The 17,054-nt window shown below is 43.4% G+C and overlaps 1 protein-coding gene across 4 annotated transcripts in view; it reads right to left on the bottom strand.

Annotated features, from left to right (window-relative positions):
- PCYT1A (phosphate cytidylyltransferase 1A, choline) overlaps positions 1-16,821 on the bottom strand; it is a 60,395-nt gene extending 43,574 nt beyond the window's left edge. Inside the window, exons 1-2 of one of the 4 annotated variants that reach the window (XM_054713882.1) lie at positions 15,894-16,821; positions 10,137-10,208 (exon numbers count right to left, since the gene is read on the bottom strand). The gene's annotated coding sequence lies outside the window, so the exon portion shown is untranslated. Of the gene's footprint in view, positions 1-2,862; positions 2,907-10,136; positions 10,209-15,893 lie in introns of those variants that run through there. The other 3 variants (XM_054713883.1, XM_028131071.2, XM_054713884.1) reach the window with 3 other exon arrangements.
- Positions 16,822-17,054: the final 233 nt, after the last annotated feature.

Genomic DNA, 17,054 nt, shown 5'->3' with positions numbered 1-17,054 from the left:
ATTTAGCCCTGGCTGGGTGCCTCAGTTGGTTGGAGTGTTGTCTCATATACCAACAGGTTGTGGGTTCAATTCCCAGTCAGGGCACATACCTAGGTTGTAGGTTTGATCCCCAGTCAGGGCACATAGAGGAGACAATAGATCGATGTTTCTCTCTCCCTTCCTCTCTCTCTAAAATATCAATAAAAACATATTCTCAGGTGAGGATTAAAAAAACACATTTATTCATCTTGTTGGTCATAATCCTGTTAAAGTACAATTTGGTTGATCATTTTGTTTGTATCAATCTGTTTAAAAATTTTTTTCAAATCTTGACTACCATCTATCATATTCACTATTTATCACAATTGTATATAATCTATAAACTTGAAAGGCATGGTTTTTATGTCTCCATACAAGTCACTACTGAAAGTACTGATCAGGATAGATGTCTATCATTACACACCAATGTGGCAATCCACTAGAACCCTCTTTTCTCATTGAGATCCACCCTTAATATTCTTTTTAAAATATATATACATATACACTGAGTGGCCAGATTATTATGATCTCTGAACGCATAATAACCTGGCCACTCAGTGTGTGTATATACATATATATATTAGAGGCCCAGTGCATGAATTTGTGCATGGGTGGGGTCCAGCCAGCCTGGCCAGGGGAATGGGACATGGGCGGTTGGCTGGCCTGCCTGCTGGTCGAGGGGACAATTTGCATATTAGCCTTTTATTATATAGGTCAGTGATGGCGAACCTATGACACGCGTGTCAGCACTGACACGCGTAGCCATTTCTGATGACATACGGCTGCTGAGGCGGCCGCATGCCGAGGATGAAACATTTGCAAAATAATGTTTTTTTCCTCAAAGTGACACACTACCCGAGTTATGCTCAGTTTTTTGGCGGTTTGACACACCAAGCTCAAAAGGTTGCCCATCACTGATATAGGATATACACTGAGTGGGCAGATTATTATGTGTTCAGAGATCATAATAATCTGGCCACTTAGTGTATTTCTTTTTTTTTTGTTGTTGTTTGTTTGTTTGTTTGTTTTTAATGAATCTTTATTGTTCAGATTACAATTGTTTCTCCTTTTTCCCCACATATCTCCCCACCACCCAGTTCCCACCCCCCCTCTGCCCTTACCTCCTCCCCCCTCCGCTGTCCTTATCCATAGGTGTATGATTTTTGTCCAGTCTCTTCCCATACTCCCCACACAGACACCCCTTTCCCCCTGAGAATTATCAATCCACTCCCATTCTATGCCTCTGATTCTATTAAGTTCACCAGTTTATTCTGTTCCTCAGATTTTTAATTCACTTGACTTTTAGATTCACTTGTTGATAGATATGTATTTGTTGTTCATAATTTTTATCTTTACTTTTTCTTCTTTTTCCTCTTTTTAAAGAATACCTTTCAGCATTTCATATAATGCTGGTTTGGTGGTGATGAACTCCTTTAGCTTTTTCTTATCTGTGAAGCTCTTTATCTGCCCTTCAATTCTGAATGATAACTTTGCTGGGTAGAGTAGTCTTGGTTGTAGGTTCCTGCTATTCATCACTTTGAATATTTCTTGCCACTCCCGTCTGGCCTGCATGGTTTCTGTTGAGAAATTAGCTGATAATCGTATGGGAGCTCCCTTGTAGGTAACTAACTGTTTTTCTCTTGCTGCTTGTAAGATTCTCTCTTTGTCTTTTGCTCTTGGCATTTTAATTATGATGTGTCTTGGTGTGGTCCTCTTTGGATTCCTTTTGTTTGGGGTTCTGTGCGCTTCCTGGACTTGTAAGTCTATTTCTTTCATCAGGTGGGGGAAGTTTTCGTTCATTATTTCTTCAAATAGGTTTTCAGCATCTTGCTCTCTCTCTTCTTCTGGTACCCCCATAATTCTGATGTTGGTTCGCTTGAAGTTGTCCCAGAGGCTTCTTACACTATCTTCAACTTTCTGAATTCTCTTCTCTTCATGCTTCTCTGGAGGAGTGTCCTTGGCCTCTTTGTATTCCAAATCTTTGAGTTGATTCTTGCAATCCTCTAGTCTGCTTTTGGGTCTCTGTATAATATTTTTTATCTCAGTCAGTGTATGTTTAATTTCTAGTTGGTCCTTTTTCATATCCTCAAGGGTCTCATTGAATTTATCGGCCTTTTCCATGAAATTCTTGAAAAACCTTATAACCGTGGTTTTGAACTCTATGTCCAGTCGCTTGTTCTCCTCCATTTCTTTGGTTTGTGATCTGTTTCCTTGCCTTCTCATATTCTCTGCTTCCCTAAGTTGGTAGGGTAGTTTTGTGTACTAGGTGTCCTATTGGTTCAACGGGTCAGCCTCCCAGTTACTTGAGGTGGACACTCTTGGTGTACCCTTGTGTACTGTGTGTCCCCCAGCAGGAGCTACAGCAAGGGCTAGTTTTCTCCTCCTTTGCTTGGGTGGTTTTGGAGCAGTCTGACTGGAGCTGCAGTTAATTTGGTTGAGCTGCCCCAGAACAGGCCATTTATATGCAAAAGCCGTTGTGTGGAGCCTGGGCGGGTTTGTAGAATGTATGGGGCGGGGGGGGGGGGTCTCAGGGCGTCACTAGGCTGGGGCGTGGCCAACGGCGATGGCTGCCGTCAGCCGTCTCTGCCTTTCCACTTTTCCAAGTCCCCGCGCCCCGCGCTCCAGCACAGTAAACAATGATTGCTGGGCGCACCTCTGCAAAAAAGTCACTCTCACTTTCCGACCCGATGTCCGAGAGTCCAGCTTCTCCCTGTAGGTGTCTGGGTCCCCCGAGTGTCCCCAGAAACTGGATTTCAGAGTGATCGGGAGCTTGTCTCCCTGCGGGTTGAAGAAAAGCCGCGCACCCAGCCGCCCGCCGCCGGCCCGATTCGCGTGCCTCCGTACCTCAGCTTTTCAGCGATTGTGCTCCTTTCTCTTCTTAGTTGTAAATCTTCCACTCAGCCAGCTTTCCCGTGGTTCTGGGTGGTAGACGTTTTTGTCTTTTAGTTGTGTTTTTGAAATTGTTGTGTGAGGCAGCAGATTAGTTGTTTAACTCCACTTAGTGTATTTCTTAATTGATTTCAGAGAAGAAGGGAGAGGGAGAGATAAAAACATCAATGATGAGAGAAAATTGATTGGCTGCCTCCTGCATGCACCCGGATCAAGCCTGCAAACCTGGCAAGTGCACTGACCGGGAATTGAACCGTGACCTCCTGGTTTATAGGTTGATGCTCAACCACTGAGTGACACCAGCCAGGCCACCCTTAATACTCTAAAAAACAGAATAGAGAATATATTTAGAATTCTTAATGAGTTAGGACTGTGGTCGGCAAACTGCGGCTCACGAGCCACATGCGGCTCTTTGGCCCTTTGAGTGTGGCTCTTCCACAAAATACCACGGCCTGGGTGAGTCTATTTTGAAGAAGTGGCGTTAGAAGAAGTTTAAGTTTAAAAAATTTGGCTCTCAAAAGAAATTTCAATCGTTGTACTGTTGATATTTGGCTCTGCTGACTAATGAGTTTGCCGACCACTGAGTTAGGGTATTCAATCTGATGTAAACCTGATTCACTGTACAAATTTGACTCACATGTCTCTATCACTATCCTAAAGATTATTATGATAATATCAATGATAATAAGTATAGCTAATACTTACAGAGAACATCCTATGTGCCAGGAAGTTATAAACCTTTAGCATATATTAAATAACAGCCCTCACAACAATTCGATGAGGTAAGTAGTATATTATCCCTTTTTTGCCAATGAGGAAATTGAGGCACAGCGAGGTTAAATGACTTGCCTAAGGTCACACACCTAGGACAGGGCAAAAACAGATTTGAACCCAGGCATTCTGGCTCTAATGTCTGTGTACTTAACATTATGCTGCCTAGTAATAATATGGTCACACATGAATTTAATCAAAATCACTTATTTGAACTCTGATCATGTGCTACACTGTGCCAAGCAGATTCTGATCAGGAATTTTATTAAAATGTCACACAAATAGTCCTGGCTGATGTAGATCAATGGTTAGAGGACTGGCTCATGCACTGAGAGATCTTGGGTTAGATTCCTGGTCAAGGGCATTTACCTGACTTGCAGGTTCAATCCCTAGTCCCGGTCAGGGGGTACGCAGAAGGCAACCAATCAATGTGTGTCCCTCACATTGATGTTTCTCTCTCTCTCTCTCCCCCTGCCTCCCTCCTTTTCACTCTCTCTAAAAATCAATGGAAAAAATACCCTCAAGTGAGGATTAACAACAGAAAAAAAAAAAAATGACACCAAGTATTTGAACAGCTGTTAGGGTCAGAAACAGTATACGCAAAGGACTTAGCACAGAACATAGTCCAGTTTTAAGTATATGCTAGGTATCTAGGAATAGCAATAATAACAACAAATAATGATCACTATTAATTGAGTACCTCTTTTTTTCAGAACTTTAAGAGTGTGTCTCTTGTATAATTTCTACATTGGACTCTTTGGAAAGCTATTTTAAGTCCTGAGGCAGCTTTGGCCTTGTTTATTGTCCTTGCTTGACCTAATGAGGCTAACTGGTCCCTGTTCTCTTTATAAGATCCTTTATTTGTATTTGCAAACTCCACAGTTGGATATTATTACATACTAGAGGCCCGGTGCATGAAAATTCATGCACTGGAGCGGGGGGGGGGGGTCCTCAACCCAGCCTGCCCCCTTCTCACAGTCCGGGAGCCCTCAGGGTTGGGAGGCGACCTGGCGATCAGGGGAAGGCGATGCTCCCATCACACCTCTGCTGCTGCTGGCAGCACAAGCCTTGGCCGGCCCTGGTTACCTGAGTCTTGGGCGGCCCTGGGCAGCTGGGCAGCCGCCATTCGAGGCTTGCCTGCGCCTCAGGCCAGCCCTGGGTGGCTGGGGGGCCGAGGGAACTGGGGTACTCAGGAGGCAGGCACGCGGCAAGGCTGGGCCCCTGCCACCCCCGGTGGGGCTGAGGGGACTGGGTGCTGCCATCCTGTGGCTGTGGGCACTGCCATCTTTGAGGGTGTGGCAGTCAATTAGCATATTCCCTCCTTATTGGCTGTGGGCACCGTCATCTTTGTGAGGGTGTGACAGTCAATTAGCATATTCCCTCTTTATTAGATAGGATTCTGCATTAGACATGCAATATCACACAGATATCTCAGCAATAATTAGACAGTAGGAAGTCAGTTTTTCAAAGAAACATTAGTTTCAACTCTAAAATTCTTTTTTTCTTTAGTAAGTTCAAGTCAATAGATAAAAACCTTAATGTTCTTTTATTGTGGAGATGAGCAAACCTGGCTGCTTTTGGGTTTGGTAAACTCTATCTGGCTATTTTTCAAGCATTATATGGCTGACAACTCTTCAAGTGTATTCTGCCAAATGCCTTGTTCCCGTAACCTCTAAGCGTGTGGCTATTTCAAAGACAATTAAAACCACGAATTTCTGATTTATTCATACTTAACTGATCAAAGTTGCTGCATTTGTCTGGGTCAACACTTACAGGTTCTGATTTCTGTTTCTTTGACCCAGGAAACCTGGAGAGGTTGACAGCAACCAGCTTTTAGAGAAGAAACCAAACTGGTTGCCTGGGTCTGGGAAGCAGCTAGGTCACATCTGTCCTTCAGACAATATTTAAAATTACTTTTCTCCCTTTGAATTCTATGGCAAGTGTAAAGAAAAAGAAGTGCTTCCAAATCTCTCTTGGCTGATATCAGCCTGAAATGGAAGGAATCCCAGAACCTCTCGATGGGAGGGGTTGGTGGGAGGGGCAGCAATCTGGTTGGAAGGGTGGAAGGGTAGGAGTCTTGTCCTGATGCCCAGTTTACTAGTACACAGCACTTTACATAAGTCTGAGAAAACATCAACTGTTCGTATCAAGAAAAGGGCAGTAGTAGCCCTAACCGGTTTGGCTCAGTGGATAGAGCGTCGGCCTTCGGACTGAAGGGTCCCAAGTTCGATTCCGGTCAAGGGCATGTACCTTGGTTGCGGGCACATACCCAGTAGGGAGTGTGCAGGAGGCAGCTGATCGATGTTTCTCTCTCATCGATGTTTCTAACTCTCTATCCCTCTCCCTTCCTTTCTATAAAAAATCAATGAAAAATCTTTAAAAAAAATAAAAACACAACTCGAAAGGAAGGAAGGAAGGAAGGAAGGAAGGAAGGAAGGAAGGAAGGAAGGAAGGAAGGAAGGAAGGGAGGAAGGAAGAAAAGGGCAGTGGTAAAGGGAAGAGGAAGGTGGAATATGGTAGTAATGGAGATTCTTGGTTCTCCTTCCAAGCCACTCCTTAGTACTGCTTCTGACCTGACACCACCATAACTTGGGGCTGGAGTTTCCAGAAGCAAAAGGAACCACTAAAATACTGGCTAGGCAAAGAGCGAGAATAAAAGTCAGATCTCTGCTAAAGGGACATGAGCATCAAGCATGCCAAACTCACAGGCTGGTTAAATGCCCAGGTTATTTTGCTGTGATCCATTTTTTTCCTGGCAACTTCAAAAAAAAAGTTTTTATTGATTTTAGGAGAGGAAGGGAGAGGGAGAAAGAAACATCAATGTGAGAGAGAAACATGGATCAGCAGCCTCTCACATGCACCCCAACCAGGGATCGAACCCGCAACCTGGGTATATGCTCTAACTGGAAACTGAACTGGCAACCTTTCGCTGCACAGGACAAAGCTCAACCAACTGAGCCGCACCAGCCAGGACTTCCTGGCAACTTGTTATAAGATTGGCTCTCCTCCCCAAAATGACAGAGCATCATGTGAATATGCATAAAGGACATTCATTCTGAAAATATTCCCCAGAAGGCTGTCTCCTAGAAAGGCAGGTTGAAAAATTCAGTAGATTTATGTTGGCTGCCTATTGCATGGTACAAGATGGAGTGACCTTATCTGAAAAGATAGGAGGTGGCCTTGGAATGTCATAAAAATCAACACTGTGCAGACATTGGTCAGTTTACAAACCAGTTTCAAACTAATATTTAAAAGATGTACCTCCCCCCTTTCACTTGCAGGAGAGACCCACAGAGGACAAAGTTTAAATTTATAGAAGGGAAACATTTAAGACATCGGTTTATCCGCAACCACTGAGTTTCATCACATTAATAGGTTATAACTTGAAAAGAAAAATATCTTCTTTTTTAAATAGAAGCAAGTGTGGTAGGCAGTCTTTAATATGGCCCTATGACTCCTGGTTCTATATTCCTGGTATTCACACCCTTGTGCAATCTGCTCCCCTGTGTGTGCATAGCACCTGTGGCTTGCTTTTCACTGGCAGATGACTCAGGAACTCCAGGGGCTTGTTTTGGTTTGGGCCAGAGTAGAAGAGTAGAAAGAAGGGTAAGGCAGTGACAGGTGATCGGAGTTAGTCCAATCAGAGTGAATCTCACCAGATGGGAATGCTTGGACAAAGTTTATCACTTCTTTGTAGATTTGAATCTGGAGACATGGCTCTAGGAACAATCTAGTGGCAATCTAGTAGCCAACCTATAATCAGGTGAGCCTTTTTCAAAATAGTCAAGAGAGAAAGCAAAGCTGAGAAAAGTGAGACCCTGAACTAATTGTGCCAACCAATACATTCTCCTTTTTGCTTAAGTCAGTTAAGCTGGGTTTCTTATCACTTGGAACCACAAAGATCATAACTGCAATATGTAGTAATGATTCCTGGAACACAGTAGACACTCAATAACTATTTAAATAAATATAGTAAGTATAGAAAACTGCTTTGAAATTTTGAAAGGCACTACATACATTACTGGGGGGGTTTTATTGAATTTATTGGGGTGACTGGTTCACAAAACTATATAAATTTCAAGTGTAAAATTCAATAATACTTTAAACAATAAAAATGGTGTAACAAAGATCTCATCTTCTCAAAAGTTTATTTCCTTGTCTGCTTACACTACTCCTTATCTGCTTCATACGGTTCTTCAGTTTTCTAAAGATGACTTTTGTATCTTACATTGTATATTGCATTTACTTTAAACTGAACATTACACATTAGACTTAAACTGAAGTCTTAAGGGCCTTTGATTTAGAACAAACACAGCTGACACTTTTGGGTTTTAATGTACAACACTTCTTTATTTTATCTACTCTCTTAGGATAGTGGTTGGCAAACTCATTAGTCAACAGAGCCAAATATCAACAGTACAACGATTGAAATTTCTTTTGAGAGCCCAATTTTTTAAACTTAAACTTCTTCTAACGCCACTTCTTCAAAATAGACTCGCCCAGGCTATGGTATTTTGTGGAAGAGCCACACTCAAGGAGCCAAAGAACCGCATGTGGCTCTCAAGCCGCAGTTTTCCGACCACTGTCTTAGGAGGTGAAAACAAAAGGTCACAGACATTGCATAACACTAAGCCTAAAAAAATTTAGAAATTATAGAGATTAACTCTCACACCTTTACTCTGGAACTAATACTAATTTTTAAACTTTAAGTCAAAATTTAAAGTCTATAGGTCTCTCAAGTTTTTTTCATTTTTCATTGGCTCTCTTAGACCCGTGGTCGGCAAACTGCAGCTTACAAGCCACATGCGGCTCTTTGGCCCCTTGAGTGTGGCTCTTCCACAAAATAACCATGGCCTGGGCGAGTCTATTTTGAAGAAGTGGCGTTAGAAAAGTTTAAGTTTAAAAAATTTGGCTCTCAAAAGAAATTTCAATTGTTGTACTGTTGATATTTGGCTCTGTTGACTAATGAGTTTGCCAACCACTGTCTTAGACCATCCCCATGTTCCCTCACATCTACTAACTTATGCACCACAAAAGCATATAGAATAATTTAATAATTAGTGCCCAAATTGAGAGAAAAAATTACCCTCAGTTTCCCTAAAGTTCCAATATATGCCTGCTGGGGCACACTAACTTTTCTACTGAGAAATGGTAGTGGGAGAATGAGGACATACTGAGGATAGTAAATACATGTTGGCTTTTTATTCATTACTAGAGGCCTGGTGCACAAAATTCGTGCATGGGGGGGAGGTGTCCCTCAGCCCGCCTGCACCCTCTCCATTCCAGGACCCCTTGGCGGGTGTCCGACTGCAGGGATCGGGCCTAAATCAGCAGTCGGACATCCCTCTCGCAACCCGGGACCACTGGCTTCTAACCACTCACCTGCCTGCCTGCCTGATTGCCCCTAACCACTCTGCCTGCCTGCCTGATTGCCCCTAACCACTCTGCCTGCCTGCCTGGTTGCCCCTAACTGTCCTCCCCTGCCAGCCTGGTTGCCCCTAACTGCTCTCCCCTGCCAGCCTGGTCACCACTAATCGCCTCTGCCTTGGCCCCCGCCACTGTGGCTTTGTCCAGAAGGACGTCTGGAAGGATGTCTGGTCTAATTAACATATCACCCTTTTATTAGTATAGATACTGAAACTTAGCTGTACCTAAAAAACATAGCACCTTTACAATATTCACAACTGCCCAGTAACTACTGAATACCTCCAACCATGAGGATCATACTTCCCAAACTCTACATTTATGATAACTGCACCTTTTCGTAATCAACCAACACCATTCAAGTAACGGTGCAGTGATAGCCCTGAAAATGGAGATGGCTTTACATATCTACATTCAAGAGGGGTAAAATACATATACATACAGTCTGGCTTAATAGCAGTTTGTCCAGCAGGTAATGAGGTTGGGAAAAGAAGGCACCTCCTCAAAGCCAATACAGTACAAAATCAAAATGGGGGAGAGGAGCAGGGAATTGCCTAATACTTAGCAAGTGGATCCTGGCCTCCAGCCATAGCACCCACATTAATTAAAGTGAGATGAGTCAGAATGGAAGTAGTTAGAGATAGAATACAGAGCCTCTCTCATGAGTCTATTAGGGTAAGACAAATTTCCTGTTCCCTTAGCGGTTTATCCTCCAAAAAAGTTTCGTTGTCAAAAGACGCTATATTAAAAGAGAGACAAAAGAAGCTAGCAGTTAGAATGCAGCATTTATAAGGCTTGATCTTTCCAACACTGCTACCTATTCAGTCCCTAGTAAGTCACCTTATCTTAGTCACTCAAACTCAAACTCCCCATTCAAGCAGATTCTAAATATGGACATAACTGCCCACACCACCACCAACAACCATCCTGCCTATTAAGTGAATTAGTGCTCCAAATTATTTTCAAGATTCAGAATGCAGTACTGTGCCTGTGATTTTTACTCACAAAATCTGGCTGCATTTCTGCTGACTCACCTTCCAGTACACACTACTTCTTTTATTCTTCAGTGTTCCAATAGATGTTGCTTGGATGCATCATCTTTGCTACTAAGGAAGTAGAGAATAAATAGAAATGTGTGTGAGAGGAGACGGGGTGAGGTGAGAAGATACTGAGGATAAATCCAGTTAAGTGTTTTTCCAATATGAATGTTCTGAAGGAGACAAAATCTGGGCACTGACATGCATATGCTTACGTTTTAAAGATGAAAGCTCCCATAAGTGCAGTTTTAGGGACTCCAACCCAACCCCCTCCATTCTACCTCCTTATTTTTAAAAAATATATATGTATTTTATTGATTTTTTTACAGAGAGGAAGGAGAGGGATAGAGAGTTAGAAACATCGATGAGAGAGAAACATCGATCAGCTGCTCCTGCACACCCCCTACTGGGGATGTGCCTGCAACCAAGGTACATGCCCTTGACCAGAATCGAACCTGGGACCCTTCAATCTGTAGGCCAATGCTCTATCCACTGAGCCAAACCAGTTAGGGATCTACCTCCTTATTACTAACAGATCTAGTAAACACCCGAGGGTGAAAGAGGAGGTGGACTCTGCTTCTTAAACTATGTAACAACCTAAATAGCAAGTTGCAATCACATACACCCTTCAAGTTTAAAAAAATCTAACTCAAATTTGACAGTACTACAGAGAACTAACTGCAAAAAAAGGAGACATACAGCCCAGCCGGGTGTAGCTCAGCAGTTGAGCATCTACCCAGGAACCAAGAGGTCACCAGTTCGATTCCCAGTCAGGGCATATGCCCAGGTTGTGGGCTCGATCCCCAGTGGGGGGCGTGCAGGAGGCAGCCAATCAATGATTTTCTCTCATCATTGATGTTTCTATCTCTCTCTCCCTCTCCCTTCTTCTCTGAAATCAATAAAAATATATTTTTTTAAAAAAGAGAGAGACATACATTTTTCCTTTGCATTCTATTCCTGCTTCCCCCATCTCTGGCCCTACATTATCTTCCTCAGTTAAACCTTATGCTCAGTTCCAAAGCTGGGTAAGTATACTTCATATTTGGGATCTTTACCAACTTTTACCATTGTAAAGCTTAACGAAGTGGTGCTCTAAGAGGCAAGTTCTGTGAACTCATAGGTTAAAGTACATCTAAAACTCTTGGCACTAATCACGTCACCTGCTATACATTCAGCCTTCCCACAGATAGCAATGCAGTCACATTACCCCTTGTGTAAAGACCTTTGAAGCTTGAGGGAGAATATGTCTACACCCATAGTGCGGAGGAGGAACTGGATTCAAAATCCAATTGATATCCTAGATCAGGGGTCAGCACACTATAGCTCACAGGCCAAAAATGGCCCACTGCCTGTTTTTGTAATTAAAGTTTTATTGGATCATGCTCATTCACTGATATACTGTCTATGGTTGCGTTGGTGCTACAACTGCAAAGTTAAGTATTGCCACAGAAACTTTATGATCGTCAAAGCTTAAAGTTATACCTGGCCCTTTACTGAATAAGTGTGCCAACTCCTATCCTACTAGTAGATGAAGACAGGACCAGGTTTATCAATGATTTGGTAGCAAATTCTACTTAGATTATGCAACAGTTCTAAAATGGAGGGCACTGCTAGGAATAGTACGATTTCAAGAAATTGTACTATAATTTTCTGGTACAAGATTACTTCAGTTTATGTCACTAACCTGTATATATCACCACACTATATAAAATAAGTCAACAGTATGCCTGATTTGGTAAACTCTAAATGTAAAGGTAAATTTCACAACATGACCTTTTAAGCAGAGCTCCATGTCTTCAATATTTGAGGCCAGAAAATTGCCACATCTAAGATTTCAGCTTTGAACTTAATCTCTTTTCTAATTTCTTCAGAGAAACCCTTATTCAACACTGAGTGGGCACTTACTCTGTGCCAGACCCTGGGTTAGCTCTGGAACAAAATAAAGCCTATACTCTGGCCTGGTAACACAATAGGATATTTAAGGAAAGAGATTATCCTAAAAATCACAAGGGACACTTGTAATAATTGTTACAGTTGAATGATGTTGCCCTGCCACTGCTCTAGAAGATTCGGTGAGTAAGCCCTATGTTTAGATTGTGCTCTGTCTAAAGTGGGTTATGGAATTTATATCTTTAAGACAAGGTCTATGATAGATTCAGGGAGTCTGGGATTTATACCCCCCAAAATTATGTATTTATTTTAACTAACCTCTGACAAATTCACCATTTCCTTCAACTATGAACATAAGCTACAACTGTAATAAAGACTTAATAGAATAACAGGCTTTGTACCAACAGAAATAATAGATATAATTTTATATCATGTTATACTTATTACATGATCATTTAAAAATTATTATAGTTATAAGACCCACTAATAGATAGCAAACATTATAGTAATAAAAAGCACATAAGTGCTATACCACTTATGTGCAAAACATAAAAGTATTTTGATAACTATATTTCAACATTTGTTTTCCTTAAAATTCTATTTATTTTATTTTTTGCATATTAAAATTATTCCAAAAAGGTAGTCCACAAGATCTCACCATACTGCCAAAGGAGTTCATGACACAAAGAAGTTAAAACTTCTGCCAAAAAATAAACAAATATAATCACATCTAAAGTAATTCTGTATAGATTTTAAAAACTGCCTATTTTCTGTTAAGTTCTATACACTCATTTTTTCCCCTAATATATAGCAAAGACAAATGTCACTATTTTAAGCAGCTTTCGCTATAAAACTGGTTTGCAAATAGTTGTGAATGTGACATAACAGCCTAGCAGATCCATGGGTTCCACTGGCTTTATTGGTAGTAATTATAGTCCAAACATAGCAAGCTTCAAACTAATATAATGTTCAACTTTCAGTAAGAGAGAGAGAAAAAAGACCAAAAAAAAAAAAAAAAGCAATCAAACTTCAAACACATGTCTAAGTACCCATTTGACAGGGATATTGTGAAAAGGGAAGTTTAGGACTAGCAACAGAAAGGTTTAAGCTTAGGAAAGAGAAGGTGCTGGAAGTCACCTTCTGAGCAGATAAGCAGGAGGGTTGAGCCCTGACCACCTCACTCTCTCCTTTCTAAGTTACATTGTTTCTCTAATGTGGCTGATGTGATGATAAAGTAAAAAATAAAAAAGAAGCCACAATCTTGAGCAAAACAGAACTCTCACAGTCATCACTGATAATTAGAAAATACTCTGACTTTGGGTTTCTCTAACTGAAAAAATTCCCTCTAAAATCTTGACTTTTTAGAAAAATTTTATCTTTCAATTTTAGGGTTACACAAACATTGGTGTGACATATTTTTGTTTGATTCAGAAAGATGATTATCTCTATTTGTAGAAAAGCCAGATGACCTGGCTTCAGATCAGAGTTATGCAATAAACTATTATGCTTGCTTTTTCTATGAATATTTCATAAATTAATTATCACTGGGGGGGGGTTAAGGGCTGGATGGAGGGGAGTATAAAGGGTAAAATGGGAGACATCTGTAATACTGTCAACAATAAATATATATATATTTTTAAAAAAAATAAATAGAATAATAACAGAAAAAAATTAATTCTCATCAGTGTTTAAAACATGGAGAAGTTACTCAACTACCCAAGGGAATCATGAATGGGGTCTGGTGGTTTACAAACTCCATGAGACTGTATACAGAATTTGGTGAGTACACATAGATTTCAGATTTTCAAAGGGCTGTTTAACCGGAACAGTGGTCGGCAAACTGCGGCTCGCGAGCCACATGCGGCTCTTTGGCCCCTTGAGTGTGACTCTTCCACAAAATACCACGACCTGAGCGAGTCTATTTTGAAGAAGTGGCATTAGAAGAAGTTTAAGTTTAAAAAATTTGGCTCTCAAAAGAAATTTCAATCGTTGTACTGTTGATATTTGGCTTTGTTGACTAATGAGTTTGCCGACCACTGAACCAGAAGAACCATTATCTCTGCCACAGTTAGGAAATATAAAACAAGAGAAAGCAATAATTCTTCCCACAGTCACAGAGTGAGGCAATGTCAACAGAGAGAGTAACTGGAGACTTCTGAATCCAAGGCTCTATCTAAGATCATTCTCCTCAAGAGATCAAATCTCCAAATAGGAGCTCTCCAAGAAAAATGAAACCTCACCTATTTATGGAAGGAGAAACCATAAGCTGAAGAAGGAATAACGTTAAATCTTTATCAAGCAGGCCGTTATACTGGTTTTCAAAGGGAATTTGCAAAGCAGGGTATGTCAAAAAGAATAATTACATTCAGGAAACACAAAGACCCCAGAGGCAGTGTTGCATTTTCCAAGCCTAAATGGTCAGTTACCTTGAAGCATATATTCTGTTCTAGAAAGAAATTCTTCAGTAGTTCCTTTTAGTTATGTAGAATGTAAGCCAAGTAAACATCTAATATTCTAGAACAGTGGTCGGCAAACTCATTAGTCAACAGAGCCAAATATCAACAGGACAACGATTGAAATTTCTTTTGAGAGCCAAATTTTTTAAACTTAAACTTCTTCTAATGCCACTTCTTCAAAATAGACTCGCCCAGGCCATGGTATTTTGTGGAAGAGCCACACTCAAGGGGCCAAAGAGCCGCATGTGGCTCGTGAGCCACAGTTTGCCGACCACGGGTCTAGAAAAATGTTTAACTTTCCACTTTTTTCAAAGTTAAACGAAGGCTATCCCTCACCATTCCCAACTCATTCCCATTCAAGAACCTTTCTGAACTCGCTCCCCTATCACCAAGTGCATATGTGTGTGTATAGGAGGTGCTAAAATTACCTCACGCTTCTTATATTAGATTTTTTTTTTAATTGGGTGGCACATCAGTAGCACCTTCTACAAAGGACTGTAGAAAAGGAGGTGGTGTAACTCACTTTAGTTCATCTCATCTGCATCACTAACAGCCCTCATGAAAGGGGATCAGTAGGAAAAAAAACCACGGCTAAAACATCGTTTCAATAACCCCCTGCATAGCATCGTTGCCAGTCTTGGCCTCCAGAGTCCAAATCACTGAGCTGAAATGCTAAAGACATTAAAGCCTCACCCCTGTGGCCTTGGTCACCACTGCTGACCTTCCAAGACTCATCCTTGCTTCTCCTTGACGGTCACCATCTGTTGGCCACTGATTACTGCACCGAATCCCATTCTCAACTAATACCTTTTTACTAGCAATTGTCTGTACTTGCAGAATCACTAACGATCAAGACTGAAGAGGGCCCTGAAGGTTGTGTGTCCCTGCTCCCATTTTATAACTGGCAGAATGTCATCGGTCTCTATCTGCGATTCCCTTCTAAGCCTTGTCCCCGCCTGTCCCCAAGCTCTCCCTTCTCAATGTCCACTGCTCGCAGTTTTCCCAATGATAAACCCCTCTATCTTCACTGCCTCTGTCACTGTCACTGCCACGGTCCCTATTTCACTATGTAAGTTCCGGTTCTCACCACGGAGACCCTCCGTCTCAGTCCTCAGTCCTCAGTAGTCACCTCAGTTCTGTCTGGGAAGCCTCCTGCAGGGAAGTCTGCCTAGCTTAGGGAGCCTGCGCCTCGGGAACAGAGCCCCTCTTCCCAGCTGCGTCTCTGTCCTTGCAAACCACCCTAGAACCATGGCCTCTCAGACCTGAAAGGAAACCCAGAAATAATGGGGTCCGATGTTTCCAGGCTTTGTTACTACGTTTTCTTTCACAGGCCTTACGGTATACGAAATCCATTTTCCATCGCCACCTCATAGACACAGAACTGAAACAAGTTGCATGCAATACTTACCCTTCTTTGTGAGCACAGTGAACATTTCTATTCTATTCTTTTTTTTTTTTTTTTTAAATGCAGGTGCCGTCCACTAAATGGATGTCTCAACTCCATAACAGGCTGGAACCCCTGGTCTCGGGAACATTCCTCCAGTCCGAACTTCCCGTGCACGGAGGGGGAAGCCGGCTGTTCCTCTGGTCCGGACTCCCGGTTGCCTGAGCGGGCTCAGGTGCGGAGTGCGCTCCCGGCCACGAGCTGGCCCGTAGAGTTCAACTCGGGGCGGCAGGGTGAGTCCCTGACCGGTGTCCTTTCCACCCAAGACCTTCTCCGCCCAGTCACGGCCACGCAGGCACACCCGCGCCCACACACGGCCCTGCAGGGTTACCATCTCGTCAGGGGCCCCTCTCTTCTCCAGGTCGGCCCCTCGAAGTTCCTGCCCCTCCGTCAGCCCCTCTCCACAGCCGCTGCTTCGTGCTCCCTTCAAAGTATCGTCCCCGTCCGTCCCCGTCCATCGACCGGTCTCCTCGGAATGACCGGCCCCTGGTCGCAGCCCCCGCCGCGCACTGGGGTCACGGTCCCCTCGCAACCTCTGCGTCGTGCGCGCGGAGGTCGGGGTCCCTGTGCATTCACCGCTCCCGGGTCGCAGCCCCCTCGCGGGCGGCCCCCTCCCGGCCGCGGCGCCCTCGCTGTCACGGCCCCCGGGTCACAGCAGCCTCCAGCCCCTGCCGCCCGCTCCCCTCGCTGTCACTGCCCCACTCCTCTCCGCTCCCGCGGCCCCAGCCCGACAGGCTCTGCCCTCACACAGAGCCGCACGGGTTTGCACACACCGGGCGCCCACCTGCAGCTCGCGGCCCCGCGACCCCTGTCCCGTCGGATTCCTCCCGGGCGCAGCTTCACGGACGAGGGAAGTTGAGGAGGTGGTGGGGAGACGCCCGGGAAAGGCACCTGACGGAACAGCCGGCCGGAAATCCCGCCCACCGCCCGCCCACTTGTCAATCCGAACACCGCTTTTCCCTGAAAAAACCCGACCCCTGACGCACTAGTTCCGCCTCCAAGGAGGCCCCCGGACGGAGTGACCGACGGAAAACGCCGGACGGACGGTGAGCTGGCGGAGGGTCAGGGTCGGCGCGGAACGGCGGTAGGCGGCGGCCTCCCGTCCTGAGATGCCACGGGGAGCGT

The sequence above is a fragment of the Eptesicus fuscus genome, chromosome 3 (genome assembly GCF_027574615.1).
Source record: "Eptesicus fuscus isolate TK198812 chromosome 3, DD_ASM_mEF_20220401, whole genome shotgun sequence".
Taxonomy (NCBI): Eukaryota; Metazoa; Chordata; class Mammalia; order Chiroptera; family Vespertilionidae; genus Eptesicus; species Eptesicus fuscus.
The sequence above is the reverse complement of the archived record's forward strand: the minus strand, read 5'-3'. Positions and strand labels throughout refer to the sequence as shown.